Source organism: Hyperolius riggenbachi, chromosome 1 (assembly GCF_040937935.1).
Source record: "Hyperolius riggenbachi isolate aHypRig1 chromosome 1, aHypRig1.pri, whole genome shotgun sequence".
NCBI lineage: Eukaryota > Metazoa > Chordata > Amphibia > Anura > Hyperoliidae > Hyperolius > Hyperolius riggenbachi.
The window spans coordinates 595,262,332-595,275,994 of NC_090646.1; positions in this window are offsets into that span (position 1 = coordinate 595,262,332).

The following is a 13,663-nucleotide window of genomic DNA, read 5'->3' on the forward strand; positions in this document are numbered from 1 at the left end:
GAATGGTTTGCATGTCTGCACTATCTAATGGCCCATACTCACGGGCTACAATTGTCGCCGCAACCACGTGGCGCGCGCGTGTTGCGGCGACAGGTCACCCGTGAGTATGGCGCGCGCACGCCGAACCGTCGCTCGTCCCTGCTGTCGCCAGGCGATTGGCGCGGTCAATCGCCTGGTGGCAGTTGCCGCCGCAACTTCGCCGCAACTGTCGCTAGCCCGCGTGTGTATGCGGACTAGCCCCAGCAACCTCTATACAGAACACGGCGCTTCCGGAGGGGGGGAGGAGGAACGTCGGTGACAGCTTCCGTCGCACCGCTGATCCCTCTTCCGCGTGTGTACGCGGAGGGACGTGGCGACGAGCTGTCGCCGAACTGTCGCGCACACGCTCCCGTGTGCTAGCGACAGTGAAGAAAAGTTGCCCGTGAGTATGGGCTATTACAGGGCCAGAATTAGGACACCTTTGAATACTGGGGTATCACTGCACAGTGTAGGTGACTACGCAAGGGAATGCATTTTTTGTAACTAAGACTCTGGCTTTTAACTTAGCTGTAGGGATAGCATTGGTTCCTGGATGATTGATCTCTGGGTAGCTGTTCATGACACACTTGCTGAGTGACAGAGGAGGATTGTTATGCTGGCCACACTTTGGTAGTGGGTGTGACTTGCCACACTTGCTATGGGGGGATGGGGAGAGTTTATATACAGGCCACACTTACTATTTTAATGTGGGGGTGGGGCACTGCTGGACTGGCTAAACATGCTATGGTGAGCAAAGAGGTTTTATATTGCCCATACATATTATGGAGGAAGGGAAATCATGCTGCTCACACTTGTTTTTAGTGAGGGGTTGAGAGGGTAGTTATACTCCTCACAGTTGTAAATGTGAATGGGTAGGTAAAAGGGGTTACTTAATATTAGGGGGGATGGGAGTTATGTTAGCAAAATTGATTAACAGGGGTGAGAAATAGTGAGAGCAGTTGTTATGGGGGAGGGAAATGGTGGATAAACTAAGAGTGGGGAAAGGGGGGGGTAAGGGGACCACACTTGTGTGGGAAGGTACACTCTAGTTTATGCTGCCAATACTCACCTTCCCCATATCGGCACAGGAAGCCAAAAAAAGAGGCTCTGCCGCCTGGCAAGGCTATTCAAATCTTAAATAATTTGTTTTCCAGAGCTGAGGTTTAATTAGTGAAGGCTTTTTTGGTGGGGATGACTTGATCCCTGTAGGACTATTTGTATCTTTACAGACAGAACTGTTCAACCTTTCTCTCTAGTAGCTCTATATAGTTATTTGGGTTGAAAAAAGACATATATCCATCAAGTTCAACCAATAGAGTAAAGTACAACACTAGCCTGCACCATCACATATCCAGGGCGGGAGCTACCATAGGAAAAAATGGGCAATTGCCCCAGAGCCTGTAGGGGCCCCCAAGTTGTCCCTCCCCCATCTTAACTGTTGCTCCCCAGGGACTCTGCAGAGTCTGTTAAGTTGGGAGGTGATTGGGGGAGGGTCAGCAGCCAGCTCAGGGGCCCAGGAGGAAAATTTGGCTGCAACAAAGGGCTCCTAATGACGCTTTTTGGTTTGGGGGTGTCTGTTGGGGGGCCCACAGGCTAATTTTGCCCTAGGGCCCAATTGTTACTTGAACCGGCCCTGCACATATCCCTGTTGCAAAACTCTGGTAAGGAATAGTTGATAGATTTTGGTTAAAAAAGCCCATCACAAGGTGTTCTTAACACTTTAGATGACGTGATCAGCCTTTCCTGTGTTAGAAATAAAGGCTTCCGCTTCTTTCTGGGGGGACAGAGTGAGTCAGCTGCAGCAAGAGGTGTCAGAACAGGGCTTAAATATTAGACCACCTGATAGAGAATAATAGGACCATTTCTTAGAAATGAATGATAAGAAATACTTCAAAGGAAATAGCTTGGTTTTGACACACACACACATAAAACAATTTATAAATAGTGATGTTTCAGTTTTATTCAGTCAGATTCAACTCAGTGGCAGGTTTCAATTCATTGTGAGTTCCTTTTATGCTGGGAAAACCAACCTACTTCCCAGCAATGATCTAGGAAAGAGGTCTTTTGTTATTTCACCACTAGTGATGGTCATGTCTAGGAGAACTCGGGGAGAAGCACGTGATCAGTTTGGCTAGGTGATAGATATTTAAGTCTCTTATTTGCTAGCCATGATCATGTGCTAAAGCACAAGGTTAGCACAGCAAATCAGAACTTTGCAAATCTATTAAACAAATCACATGCTTCTCCATGAGGTCTCCTAGACATGGTCATCACTAATTACTTACTACTTCTCTTCACTCTAGAACTTATTCCATGGCTGAAGATCAGCTTACATAAAGTACAGTAGGTTGCTTTCATGCAGCTAGTTTGGGCACTGGCCTCTTCGTCAAAAGATAAGTACCAAGCTAAGGATAGACATAAATAAGTAGGGATAATGGGTAGGGTAGGGTAGGGTAGGGAGAAGTTCGATTTATTAGTTCATTAGTGCTAGGCGGTAAGGTTTTGGCATTGTTTTGGGTTAGGTATCATTTCAGGAAGGTAGGTTAGGCTGCAGTAAAGATGACCAGTTTGGGCTAGGTATCATTTTAAAGTTGAAATGGTTGGGGACAAGTGAAAAAAGGAATGACTATTGTCGAAACTGTTTGAAAAAAAACACTATCACATGATCAAGTGAATTCTGTTTTAACTTTTTTTTTTTTTTTGGGGGGGGGGGGGGGGGTACTCTAGCTTAGGTTTAAAACATTATTTCACCCCAGGGAAACCCTGGGAGACATCATTTTCCACAAATACTGATTGTGTCTTTTGGCTGACCCTTTCAATTGTTGACAGCTGAGTGGTGGCTGGGTAGTTTAATGATTAAGGGTTCTGCCTCTGACACAGGAGATCAGGGTTTGAATCTCGGCTCTTCCTGTTCAGTAAGCCAGCACCTATTCAGTGAGGAGATCTTGAGCAAGACCCTAAAACTGTTACTGCCTATAGAGAGTGCACTAGTAGCTGCATCTCTGGTGCTTCCATTCCACCAGGAGAAAAGCATGCTATAAAGGTTCTGTGTCTTGTCTTGGTACTCACAATACAATATTCCCCATAGATCGACAGGACATGCATGTCAGATCTGCTTTGCCTGCCTCCCATTTGGACTGATGGTCTTGTTGATTGCAGATAGTCACTCTACAAACTGCCATAAAATACTGCCAGGGAACTAGCAGGTGTAACGATCGGTGTAACACAGAGAGGATCCGATTATCGGTGATCTGCAGTATCACCGAGAATACAGATATATACCCGATTATTGATGATCTGCAGTATCACCGATAATCAGATATATCTCTAACCTCTGGACACCTGAGTAATATGAGTGTTTGGTGCAACAGTAATACTTTGAGGAGAGCACCCGTATAGAGGGTGCAAGGCAGTAAGAGATACTGCCCAAAGAACAGGCTCCCTTTAATGGCCTGAGGTTCCCCAATATGAGGAGTCAGGTTGAGAGTGGGAAGGACCAGAGTGTGAGTGACACCAATGGAGGAGTGTCACTGACAGATCTGTGAACTATCTCTAAACAGAGGAGATAGTTCTCGAGGTCGGGCAAGCCAGGTCGGCAACAGACAGACAGGTCAGATACAGAGACAAGAGACTGATTCGGAATCCTGAGGCAAGCAAGGTTTGGCAACGGAGAATCAGATATAGTAAATACATCAGAGGGCAATATAATAGCTTGGCGGATGAGCTTTTTGTCCCTAGGCCTTCTCAAAGGACTAGAGGACATGAGATGCGCATGGAGGAAAAACGTTTTAGCCATTTATTTAGGAAAGGGTTCTTTACAGTAAGAGTGATTAAGATGTGGAATGCATTGCCACAGGAAGTCGTTATGGCAAACTCTATACCTGCATTTAAAGGGGGCTTAGATGCTTTCCTTGCGTTGAAAGACATCCATGGCTACAATTACTAGGTTATGCCTAATGATGTTGATCCAGGGATTTTATCTGATTGCCATCTGGAGTCAGGAAGGAATTTTTCCCTTTTGGGGCTAATTGGACCATGCCTTGTGGGTTTTTTTTCGCCTTCCTCTGGATCAACAGGGGTATGTGGGGGACGGGCTGGAGTTGTACTTTGTACTGGTTGAACTCGATGGACGTATGTCTTTTTTCAACCAAAATAACTATGTAACTATGTAACTATGTAAAGTACAAAATCAGAGATCAGAAGAGTGGTCAGGAAAGCAGAAGGTCATAACAAATAATCAAACAATGCCTAGACTTAGGTGTGAGCTCCTTGATCATCAACACCCCAGAACTAGTCTGAATATGACAAGATGGTAACGCTAATTCCTAGTCTTGGGTGTGAGTTCCGTAGTCATCAACACCCTGGAACTAGTCTGAAGGATAACACAGATAATATACAGTATTCCTAGTCTGAGGTGTGAGGTCAGTGATCATCAACACCCTGGAACTGGTCTAGAGCATAACACAGATGAAATACAGTATTCCTAATCTGGGGTGTGAGGTCCGTGATCATCAACACCCAGGAACTGGTCTAGAGAATAACACAGATTCTGACAAAAGGTCTGAGTGCTTCCACGTAGTGATCGCAACGACAGACACCAGAGGAATGACCAGCACCCAGTATATATACTATAGAGCTCTCCAGCGCCTCCCCTAAGTGCTGGACCAATGAGAACTGATACAATTGTCAGCTGACTGGCTTGGTCAGCTGACTCCCTTCTGGCTGTCATAAAAGCTCTGCCTCTCAGCGCGCGCGCGCGTCCTTCTGAACCTGTGTGGACTATCAGTCCTAGCCACACCAGATGTTGTAACCCATCCGCTGTGCTGGACGCGGAACCAGCCGCACCACTATCAGAGCATGCGGCGGTTTCTCCGCGTTCAGCCATACCGACAGATGTAGGCCTATGCGTGCAAACCGCCGCGTTGGACGCGGAATCCGCCGCCTTGTTCTCAGGACATGCGGTGGTTTCTCCGCGTTCAGTCATGCTAGCAGATGCAGGCCCACGCGTGCAACCTGCCGCGTTGGACGCGGAATCAGCCGCCTAGCTCTGAGCACCCGCGGCGGCTTTTCCGCGTTTTCTCACAGCAGGCTAAATAAATATACATATAAATATAACAGAGGCACCCAAGGGTATAAGAATGTAACAATGTTGAAAAGGCTGTTCAGTAAAGCAAGCCTGTGAGTTTAAAAAATTATGAAAAATCACATACTTACCTTGGTAGAGGGAAGCCTCTGGTTTCAGAGGCTTCTCCCATCTCCCTCTACCTCACCATTCCAGCGCTAGAACCCCTAAGCTGCACTCCTGTACGAGAACGAGCATGGCACACTGCCAGTGGCGTAGCTGAGGAGCTGTGGGCCCCGGTACAACTTTTACATGAGGCCCCCCAAGCACTCTATACATAACAATTGATATGGCGCACCAAAACCTGCCAATGGCAACTACAATGTCAGAGGTGCAAGAAGGGGATGGGAAGCAGTTTGTCAATGATCACTACTATTCAAAGCATCTATAGAAGTGATAATTACCAGCACAGGACCAATAAAGAGCTAATACTGTGACAGAAGGTGGGCCCTTCTGGCCCATGGGCTCCGATGCGGTCACTACCTCTGCACCCCCTATTGCTACGCCACTACACACTGCATTGGGCTCTGTGCTAGTGCACAGGCGTGAGATATCTGGATTATCCAGAGGTTTCTTCTACCCAGTCGGGGGGCTTTTTTTTGCTAAAGGCTCACTTTAAAAGAGAACATTTGACTGGCACAATGACAGTGCATTTTGTGGGTAGGACCCACATCCTCTGTTCTCAGTGCCCAGTGGTTCTATCTGAAGCATAAGGAAACAGAAAGAAAAGTTCTGATGCTTTTGAAAAAAAAATCATCTAATTTCAACCATTTACAACATGTACTGTTTCAAATACATAATTATATGTTAAAGTGGGAACAATTTGACCATTGCATTCTGGAACAGAATGTTGTCAGATGTAGCCTTGTAGTCTTCTGTTTGTATTCTTTACAAATGGAATGCATGTAAATTAATGTTTCATCAGCACCAAATTTGTCAAAGACTTCTCTGAATATATAGACTTCTCTGAATATATCCAGATGTTCATAATTCTTACAGTAGGTGTGAAGGGTCAACAGGCTTTCTGTTTCATATCTTTTCCATTCTCAAAAATTGGCCCTAACAAAAACATCTTAAAAAGACTTCCCACTTGAATCGCTAGCAAAAGCTCTCAGTCTCCAAAGATAACCAATTATCTGGGAATGCAGTATACGCGTCCTGTCGGCCCCATGCTAAGGAATGGTCCATGGGACACTTTTGCAGCATTGGTAGGCGACTGTTTCTGGGAGAGTGACAGTCTATGAATAGCCAATTGACTGCCACCCCAAAGCTCTATCACTGAAACAAATGTGTTCATAGTGTCCATAGTAGTGGTTTCGATAGGCGGTTGTAAGGTGATTATAATCTCTCATGGTAAATTCAGCATTCACAGATACTGCCTGAAGTTCTTGACGGGTTCCTCTTCAACCTGCTCAGTAAAAATCCACTGTAACCAAAGAGCAAACCCAGTGTGAATGCCATACCAATGTGGTTACGTGAAGCATGGTCAATGAGTATTTGTGCAAAGAGTTTTTTACTATATAAATCATTTGGAGTATGGTTTACTGTTTTGGGCACCACACTATTAGCAGGACATTGGTGTTCTACATCATAAACAAAGACAAGCAACTAAATTAATTAGAGGTAATGGAACATCTCACTTACCAATTAAGATTGGACAATCTTTGTAAGGGTTTTTTATCTTCCTGTGGATCTCTTGGGAAATGTGGGGGTGGAAGACAGCAATTACTATTTTTGTTTCCAAAAATAATAATCACTAAATGATTAGTCTAAATGTATACAGATCTGTGTGAAACAGAGGAGCAAAGATGGACTGGTTGACTTATAACAGAGACTGTCCTTTAAAAAGAGGGACTTTTTATAGATTAACTAGCTGAAGACCTGGCATTGCTCGGATATGTATTTGGTTGTTGTTTGGTCTGGCCACCTTTTCTAACCTTGACACACAGTCAGTCAATTACCAACTTTGTGAGCTTTGGGTTCCTTGGCATCAATAATATGAGAATAAAAGCAGTTGAAATGTGCCCATTAAAATCAATCAAAAAATCTGATTGTATGTTTGTGGCTCCGCCCATTTTCTGAATTTGAACCCCAGTCACCCAATGACCTACTATAGATGGTTTGAGGTCTTTGATATTAACAGTGTAAGAGAATGGGAGCAATTTAAATAGTCATAAGAAATGAATACCACATGCAGGATATCAACCTATATGATTCATACAGTCTCAGTCTCACCTATATTCCTGTAAATATCAATTATATATAAAAAGCATAGGGACCCTGTGCAGAGGGATGCACAGGGTAGCAGAGGTAGCGCAAGGGGGCAGAAGGAGGCATTGGAGGACAGAGGCAGGCACAGGGGGACAGAAGGAGGCACGAGGGGGGGGCTGAAGGGGGCACACAGGGGGCAGAAAGACACACAGAGGAGAAGAGGTGGCATGATGGGCTGAAAAAGGCAAAAACGGGGACATAGGGACCTCTATCCCTATGTCTATGTGATGCACGGGGAAGGGCATAGGTGGCACAAAGTGGCGGCAGCCTGCAACTTACACTATCTGGACGCAGCAGAAGCAGGTAATAGAACACCAATGAGGGTGGGGCTTAGTCTTGAGGAGGGGCAGGGTGCCCCAGGACCAATGACACTCCAGGCAATGGCATGTATTGCATTTGCTTAAAAACAGAACTGACTAAATGTATCTGTAAATGTTACAGTTTACTGGCTAAAATGTGTAAATAATCTGGATCAAACTCTCACCAACACGGAGGAAGATATGCTGAATGCCAGGGCCAGATTTACCAATAGGCACAGTTGTAGGCGTCTACTTTCACTCTCTCATGCTGACTGAGGCCCCACAACTGCTCCAGATGTTAACAGCTCTGTAACAACAATGACACTTGTAAAGTGCCTTTCCCCCACTGTACTCAGTGCTCATAGTAACTTAGTCAACTATTTGCTGCCACTAACAGATAGCAATGGACTTGCATTGGAATTTATCTCTGCTTCTGCTACTGCTCTGCTAGAAGTGTGCTTCCACCAGAGGAACAAAGCAAGCAGGGACACCCCTCAAACATTCAAACCCCTTCGGCTCATGAGGACCCCCAGGGCCAGGGGCTCATCTGCCAGAAATCATATAACAAGTTTGGCCACTATGAGGCCCCTCATAACAATGCAGCCACCATGACTCCCCTCCCATTGCAAATGTGGTCACAACAACACCTTAAGTAGAGAAAATAACCTTGTATCAAAGGAATGGTGAGTTGCTGGAGCCGCCCCTCAGCCCTTGATCCCATTGGAACAGCAGGGGCTGCTCCTCCCTGCAGGACAGTACTGTGTCTGTTGAACCTTAAAAATGACCATAAAATTTGCATCAACTTAGATATATCTGTATCTCATTTACTACCCCTAACCTTCAGTAGAAATGTACAATCCTTATTTGTTATTATTACTTGTGTTTTTGAAGACCCTATTTAGTGATAAATCTGCCACCTCCCCCACACTTGCATTGCAAGATAAAGATATAAAATAAAGTTAGAAGATAATAATATATAAGAATAGTAAGTTTAAAAAAGCACCCCAAATTTGAGGGGACCCCAGGCTGAAAACTGAGCACAGAGTTGCGGTGTGGGACGTGCCGTCTGCAAGGGGCTGGAGGAAGCCCAGGGTAAGTGGAGCAGTAGACCCATATTTTTGCCTGATGACTCCTTTAAGAATTTTGTCGTGCTCCCACTCAGGATGTGAAAGGTGACTGTGACTTATTTTCTGCTCATTGCCTGTTAAAGAGGAATTTCAGTCTAAACAAACATACTGTCATTAAGTTATTATTATTATTATTATTTATTGAATTTATAAAACGCCAACATATTACGCAGTGCTGAAGTTACATGAGTTATGTTAATTAAAATATATAGGTAATATAATCTCTTACCCACCCTGTTTTAAAAGAACAGGCAAATGTTTGATTTCATGATGGCAGCCATCTTTTTGGTTGAAAAGAGGTGACAGGGAGCATGAGACACAGTTCCAACTGTCCAGTGTCCTGACCACCTCTCCCAGTTGATAGGCAACATGAACAACAACATAGTAAATCCCATCATGCTCTGCACAGCAAAAGGGAAAAAAAGTTTGATGGGTGGAGCTTAGCTAAAAATGCAGCTAAAAATGATGCTTTGGTAAGAAAAACAAAGTTCTGCTGCTGTGAAACTGTTAAAGAAACACCAAGCCTTTTCAGTTCTGCTGAGTAGATTTTTAGTCCGGAGGTTCACTTTAAGTTATATGGAGTGTGGAGAGGGTTTGAGGACCAGTGAAGATACATGGTTTCGACTACAGCCTCTCTCTGGTCCACAATAGAGCCTGGCAGTCTATGGGGGACAAGAAGTTGCAGTTGTGTGATAGCGGATAACAAAAAAATAATTCCTAGGAACATTAGGCATAGTACACTACATATGCAGATTAATTATTTGTGTGAATTTTAAATTAATAATCGTAGAATTACTAGTAGATCCTTTTTTTTCTTTTGTACTAAGTGTGAGTCATAGTGTCACCACACATGCTTGTAGCTGTGGCTTTTCAAAAGATGATAATGATGCCAAGCTTTGATGTATTTTAACAGATGTGGTCTGTATGTGCTGCTGCTTCTTTCTAGTTAATACCACATATAAATTATTATTTTTTTCATTTTCTATATATTGAGATCAATAATACAGGTGGTGACAATTCAATTAAATTCAGTAAAACAACCAGTAATGATGCCTTCAGTGGTATAAGAACCCGTGAAATGCTAGAAGTCAGAAGTCTGGTAATGTACTATGGTTTACATTCCACTGGTTTCTACTACATTTTGGGGCAACCCCCCTCCCAATGTCTCTCTAGATATGCCTTGAGAACATGAATTACTTTATCAAACCTTATGTCTGTGGTGTAGCCTCTATCACCTGTCATAATAGTTCAATTACTTATTGTCCTTTTTCTCAGTGCTAGTTAGGTATGGTTCCTAGTTTCCTGAAATGTGCAATGCTGCTTGATAGCTTGATCAATCTACAGGAAGTTCCCAGTTAATGAACGAGATAGGGACTGTAGGTTTGTTCTTAAGCTGAATCTGTTCTTAAGTCGGAACACTGCACCATCTCTGTCCTCTGTACCTCCTCTGTGCCCCCTCTGCCTGCTGTACCTTCTTATACAATGACCTTTTTAGATATCCCACAGTTTTATTTTATATTTAAATCTAATTACGCTTTTACTGTTTCATTGTCTCTGCTCAATGACACCTTCATTGAAGTATGCTAGAGCTCAAATCTATGAATTATTGACCCTTTTTATCTATTTCCTGCTCTCAGAATCCATTTACTGGCAGGAAAGTGTTTTATGGCTGTAATTACTTATTAGTGAGGGTTATGCTATAGTCTGACCCAGTTCAGCCCAGATAGAAACTGTCACTTCCATGCCTGATGTTTAACTTTTTCATGCAGAGAAAGAAAAAATGGAACACAGCCTAGCTATTTGTGTGCTAGACACTGTACATACACATGTCTATCTCATTATGCCACATGTCACCTCGGTTGTCCTTTAATGAGAAATCGCTGAAATTTCATGCATGACTGACCTGCTACAGTGGACAATCTGCTTGCTACCCTTTACCACAATGTACATGAAATGACCATCATGCCGTTAGTAACACTAACTACGTCTACTGAGGTTTGTGTGTTTAAAAGTCTGGTTTCTCATACATCTTCACAGTCACTATGTAACTGCTGTTTCCTATAAACGGGACAAGACGCTCAGTTCCTGTGTAACCACTGTACCCACACTGCTACGGAGACCACCTAGTTGTCCCACCACTGATAAGCGACACACAAGAGCAGTCTAGGAACCTTAAGACCTGTGACTTTGGTTTCAATATTCAAATTGACTCAGCAGTATCAGTGAAAGAATACATTTGTAGAAGCAAATTGGTAAATGCTCCCATGGAAATTATGCTTTAGGTGGGTGGTTGATGTGTGATCATCACCTTACTGTCAGTAATGGAATCTGACAGCAACAATGCAGGTGGAGGACCATGAAAGTGTCCGTTAAGCCGCAGCACTGCCAGTTACCAGCATACCAGAAATGTGGAAGATGTCACTTGACAAATGATATTTCCTCGGCTTCGTTTTTAGCAACCCAGAAAATGCATACCTCTAAAGACATCTGAATCACCCTGTTCTGATGGCCAGGGTCTCTTCTTCAGAACCTGCTATTTCCCTAACAGTCATGTTGATTCTGTTTAATGTTCTTAGACCAGGAACAAGCATGCAGCCAGATTACTTTTGCAGATCATAGCTAAAGAAAGAAATGGTAGTTCACCGAATCAAACCCGGAACGAGGATCTGAGTAGTTAAAAAGGCAGAGCCTCCTCAATTATAAGGAGAGTTAAAGAGGAACTGTAGTGAAAATAACATAATGAAAAAATGTGCTTATTTTTTACAATATTAATTTATAGATTATTTAGTCAGTGTTTGCCCATTGTAAAATCTTTCCTCTACCTGATTTACATTCTGAAATGTATTACTGGCGGCAACATCTTTAGTTGTGGCAGGCGACCTGTACGGAATGTTCGTTACTGAGAGTTCTATGCAAAGAGGGAGATATTGCTTGCTTGGCAATTGGAAAAAGACGTTATTTCCCACAATGCAATGAGCAGGCCTGGATTTACATCACAGGAGTCTATAGGCACAGATGTCTTGGCACGATAAACTTCACCCTCCAGAAACCCAGAAACCCCACCAAACTGCATCGCAAGTGTGCTGGCTGTCCCAGCTGTCACTTCTTCCTTATTCATTATAGGTAGCTACAGGTGTCCCTTAGCATTAGGTAGCCGGCTAGTGGTGCCCCTGACTGAAGGAAGATCTTGTCAGTGGAATGCCAAGAGCCAGTTGACTCTGCATAGGGTAGGAGGGAGGCGCTAGGGGAGGGGAGTGATTTGCCCCTCCATCATCAGACGCCTGTAGGCGCATGCCTACAGTACCTTATGGTAAATATGGCCCTGGCAATGAGATTCACAGACAGCAAACTGTCAGGACCATGGTCATGACATCACACTATGGGAGGGGTTTCACCACAATATCAGTCATACAGACCCACCTGATGATCTATTTGAGAAAAAGTAAAGACTTCTCGTGGGAAAGGAGGTATCAGCTACTGATTGGGATGAAGCTAAATCATTAGTTAAAGTTCCTCTTTAATTTATGAGCTAAACAAATAAGGGGACCTATGCAATTTTAGGTGATAAGAAATTTACCCCGTGCAAGTTTCTTATCACCTGATATCTCTCAGGAGTTACCGACAAATTCACTTGCTGGCGTCTTCTGTTAAATGACTGAGCATTGCAAGTAGCTTCTGCGCAATGTTGGAGTCGGGTCCTGTGCTGTGGAGCTATCTTTCAGCAATACACTGCTACGCCACACTCCCAGGTTAAAAAAAAAATAACTGCCCTCTCCAAGTTGTTTTAAGCACTTTTCCACCATGCAGGCTGGTATTATAGTCAGAATAACTGGGCCCACCAGTTTGATGCTCCACCACACTAGCCCTCATGGTCCATGATATGGGTGAGCTTTTTTATGAGTGGGGCAGCAATACAAAGCCCTGTCCATCGGTTTCCCCAGCCTCTATTGGTGAAAGACTCCCTCCCCTGCCCAACTGGAGGGCCACGGTCACAAGCCAATGCAAATTTTTTGCATGAACGCAACTTTCGAGCTCTCAATCTGCCCACCTCTAGCACAGTTATAGAATAAATTAAGCAGATCACATATATCCAGAGCTCGGTCAGTAGCTAGTTGAAAGGTGAGGTGCTTTTATTTCATTTTCACTCATTTATTTGATCCTTGGGCCTCTAAAATCATCCGCATAAAAAGAGATGTGAAGAGAGTAGCATTTTTTGCGTGGTTAGAGTCAGACTCACCAATATGAGGGGGCACTTTGGTGCCATCGGTGAGCTTAACTACTATATGACCTCCCCACGCCAAGGGACGTGGACGCGGCGGCAGCCCCAGGACCGCCTGACACCAATTGCGTCAAGTCCTGGGGCTGCAGTTTGCAGGAGATCGCGCCCAGGCTGCGCGTGCATCTCCTGCTCGGGGGGCGGAGATCCACCCAGCCTTCAGATGTGAAGAGAGTAGCATTTTTTGCATGGTTAGAATCGGACTCACCAATATGAGGGGGCACTTTGGCGCCGTCTGTGAGCTTAACTACTGTACGATCGCCCCACGCCACGGGCCTGGCCGCGGCAGCAGCCCCAGAATCGCCTAACGTCAACTGGCATCTCCTGCTCGGGGGGCGGAGTTCCTCCCAGCCTTCAGTCTCTGAGCGGCGATTGCCACTCAGGAGACTGTTAGACGGTGAAACCGCCGTCTTCACAAAAGTACAGCGCTGCGATCAGCAGCAGCAATGTACTGGGGACAGCCATGTGACAAGGCTGTCCCCCTGGGGCACATGAGAGCGATTAGCTCTCATAGGCAGAAGCCTATGACAGCCAATCGCCAGGATTGGCC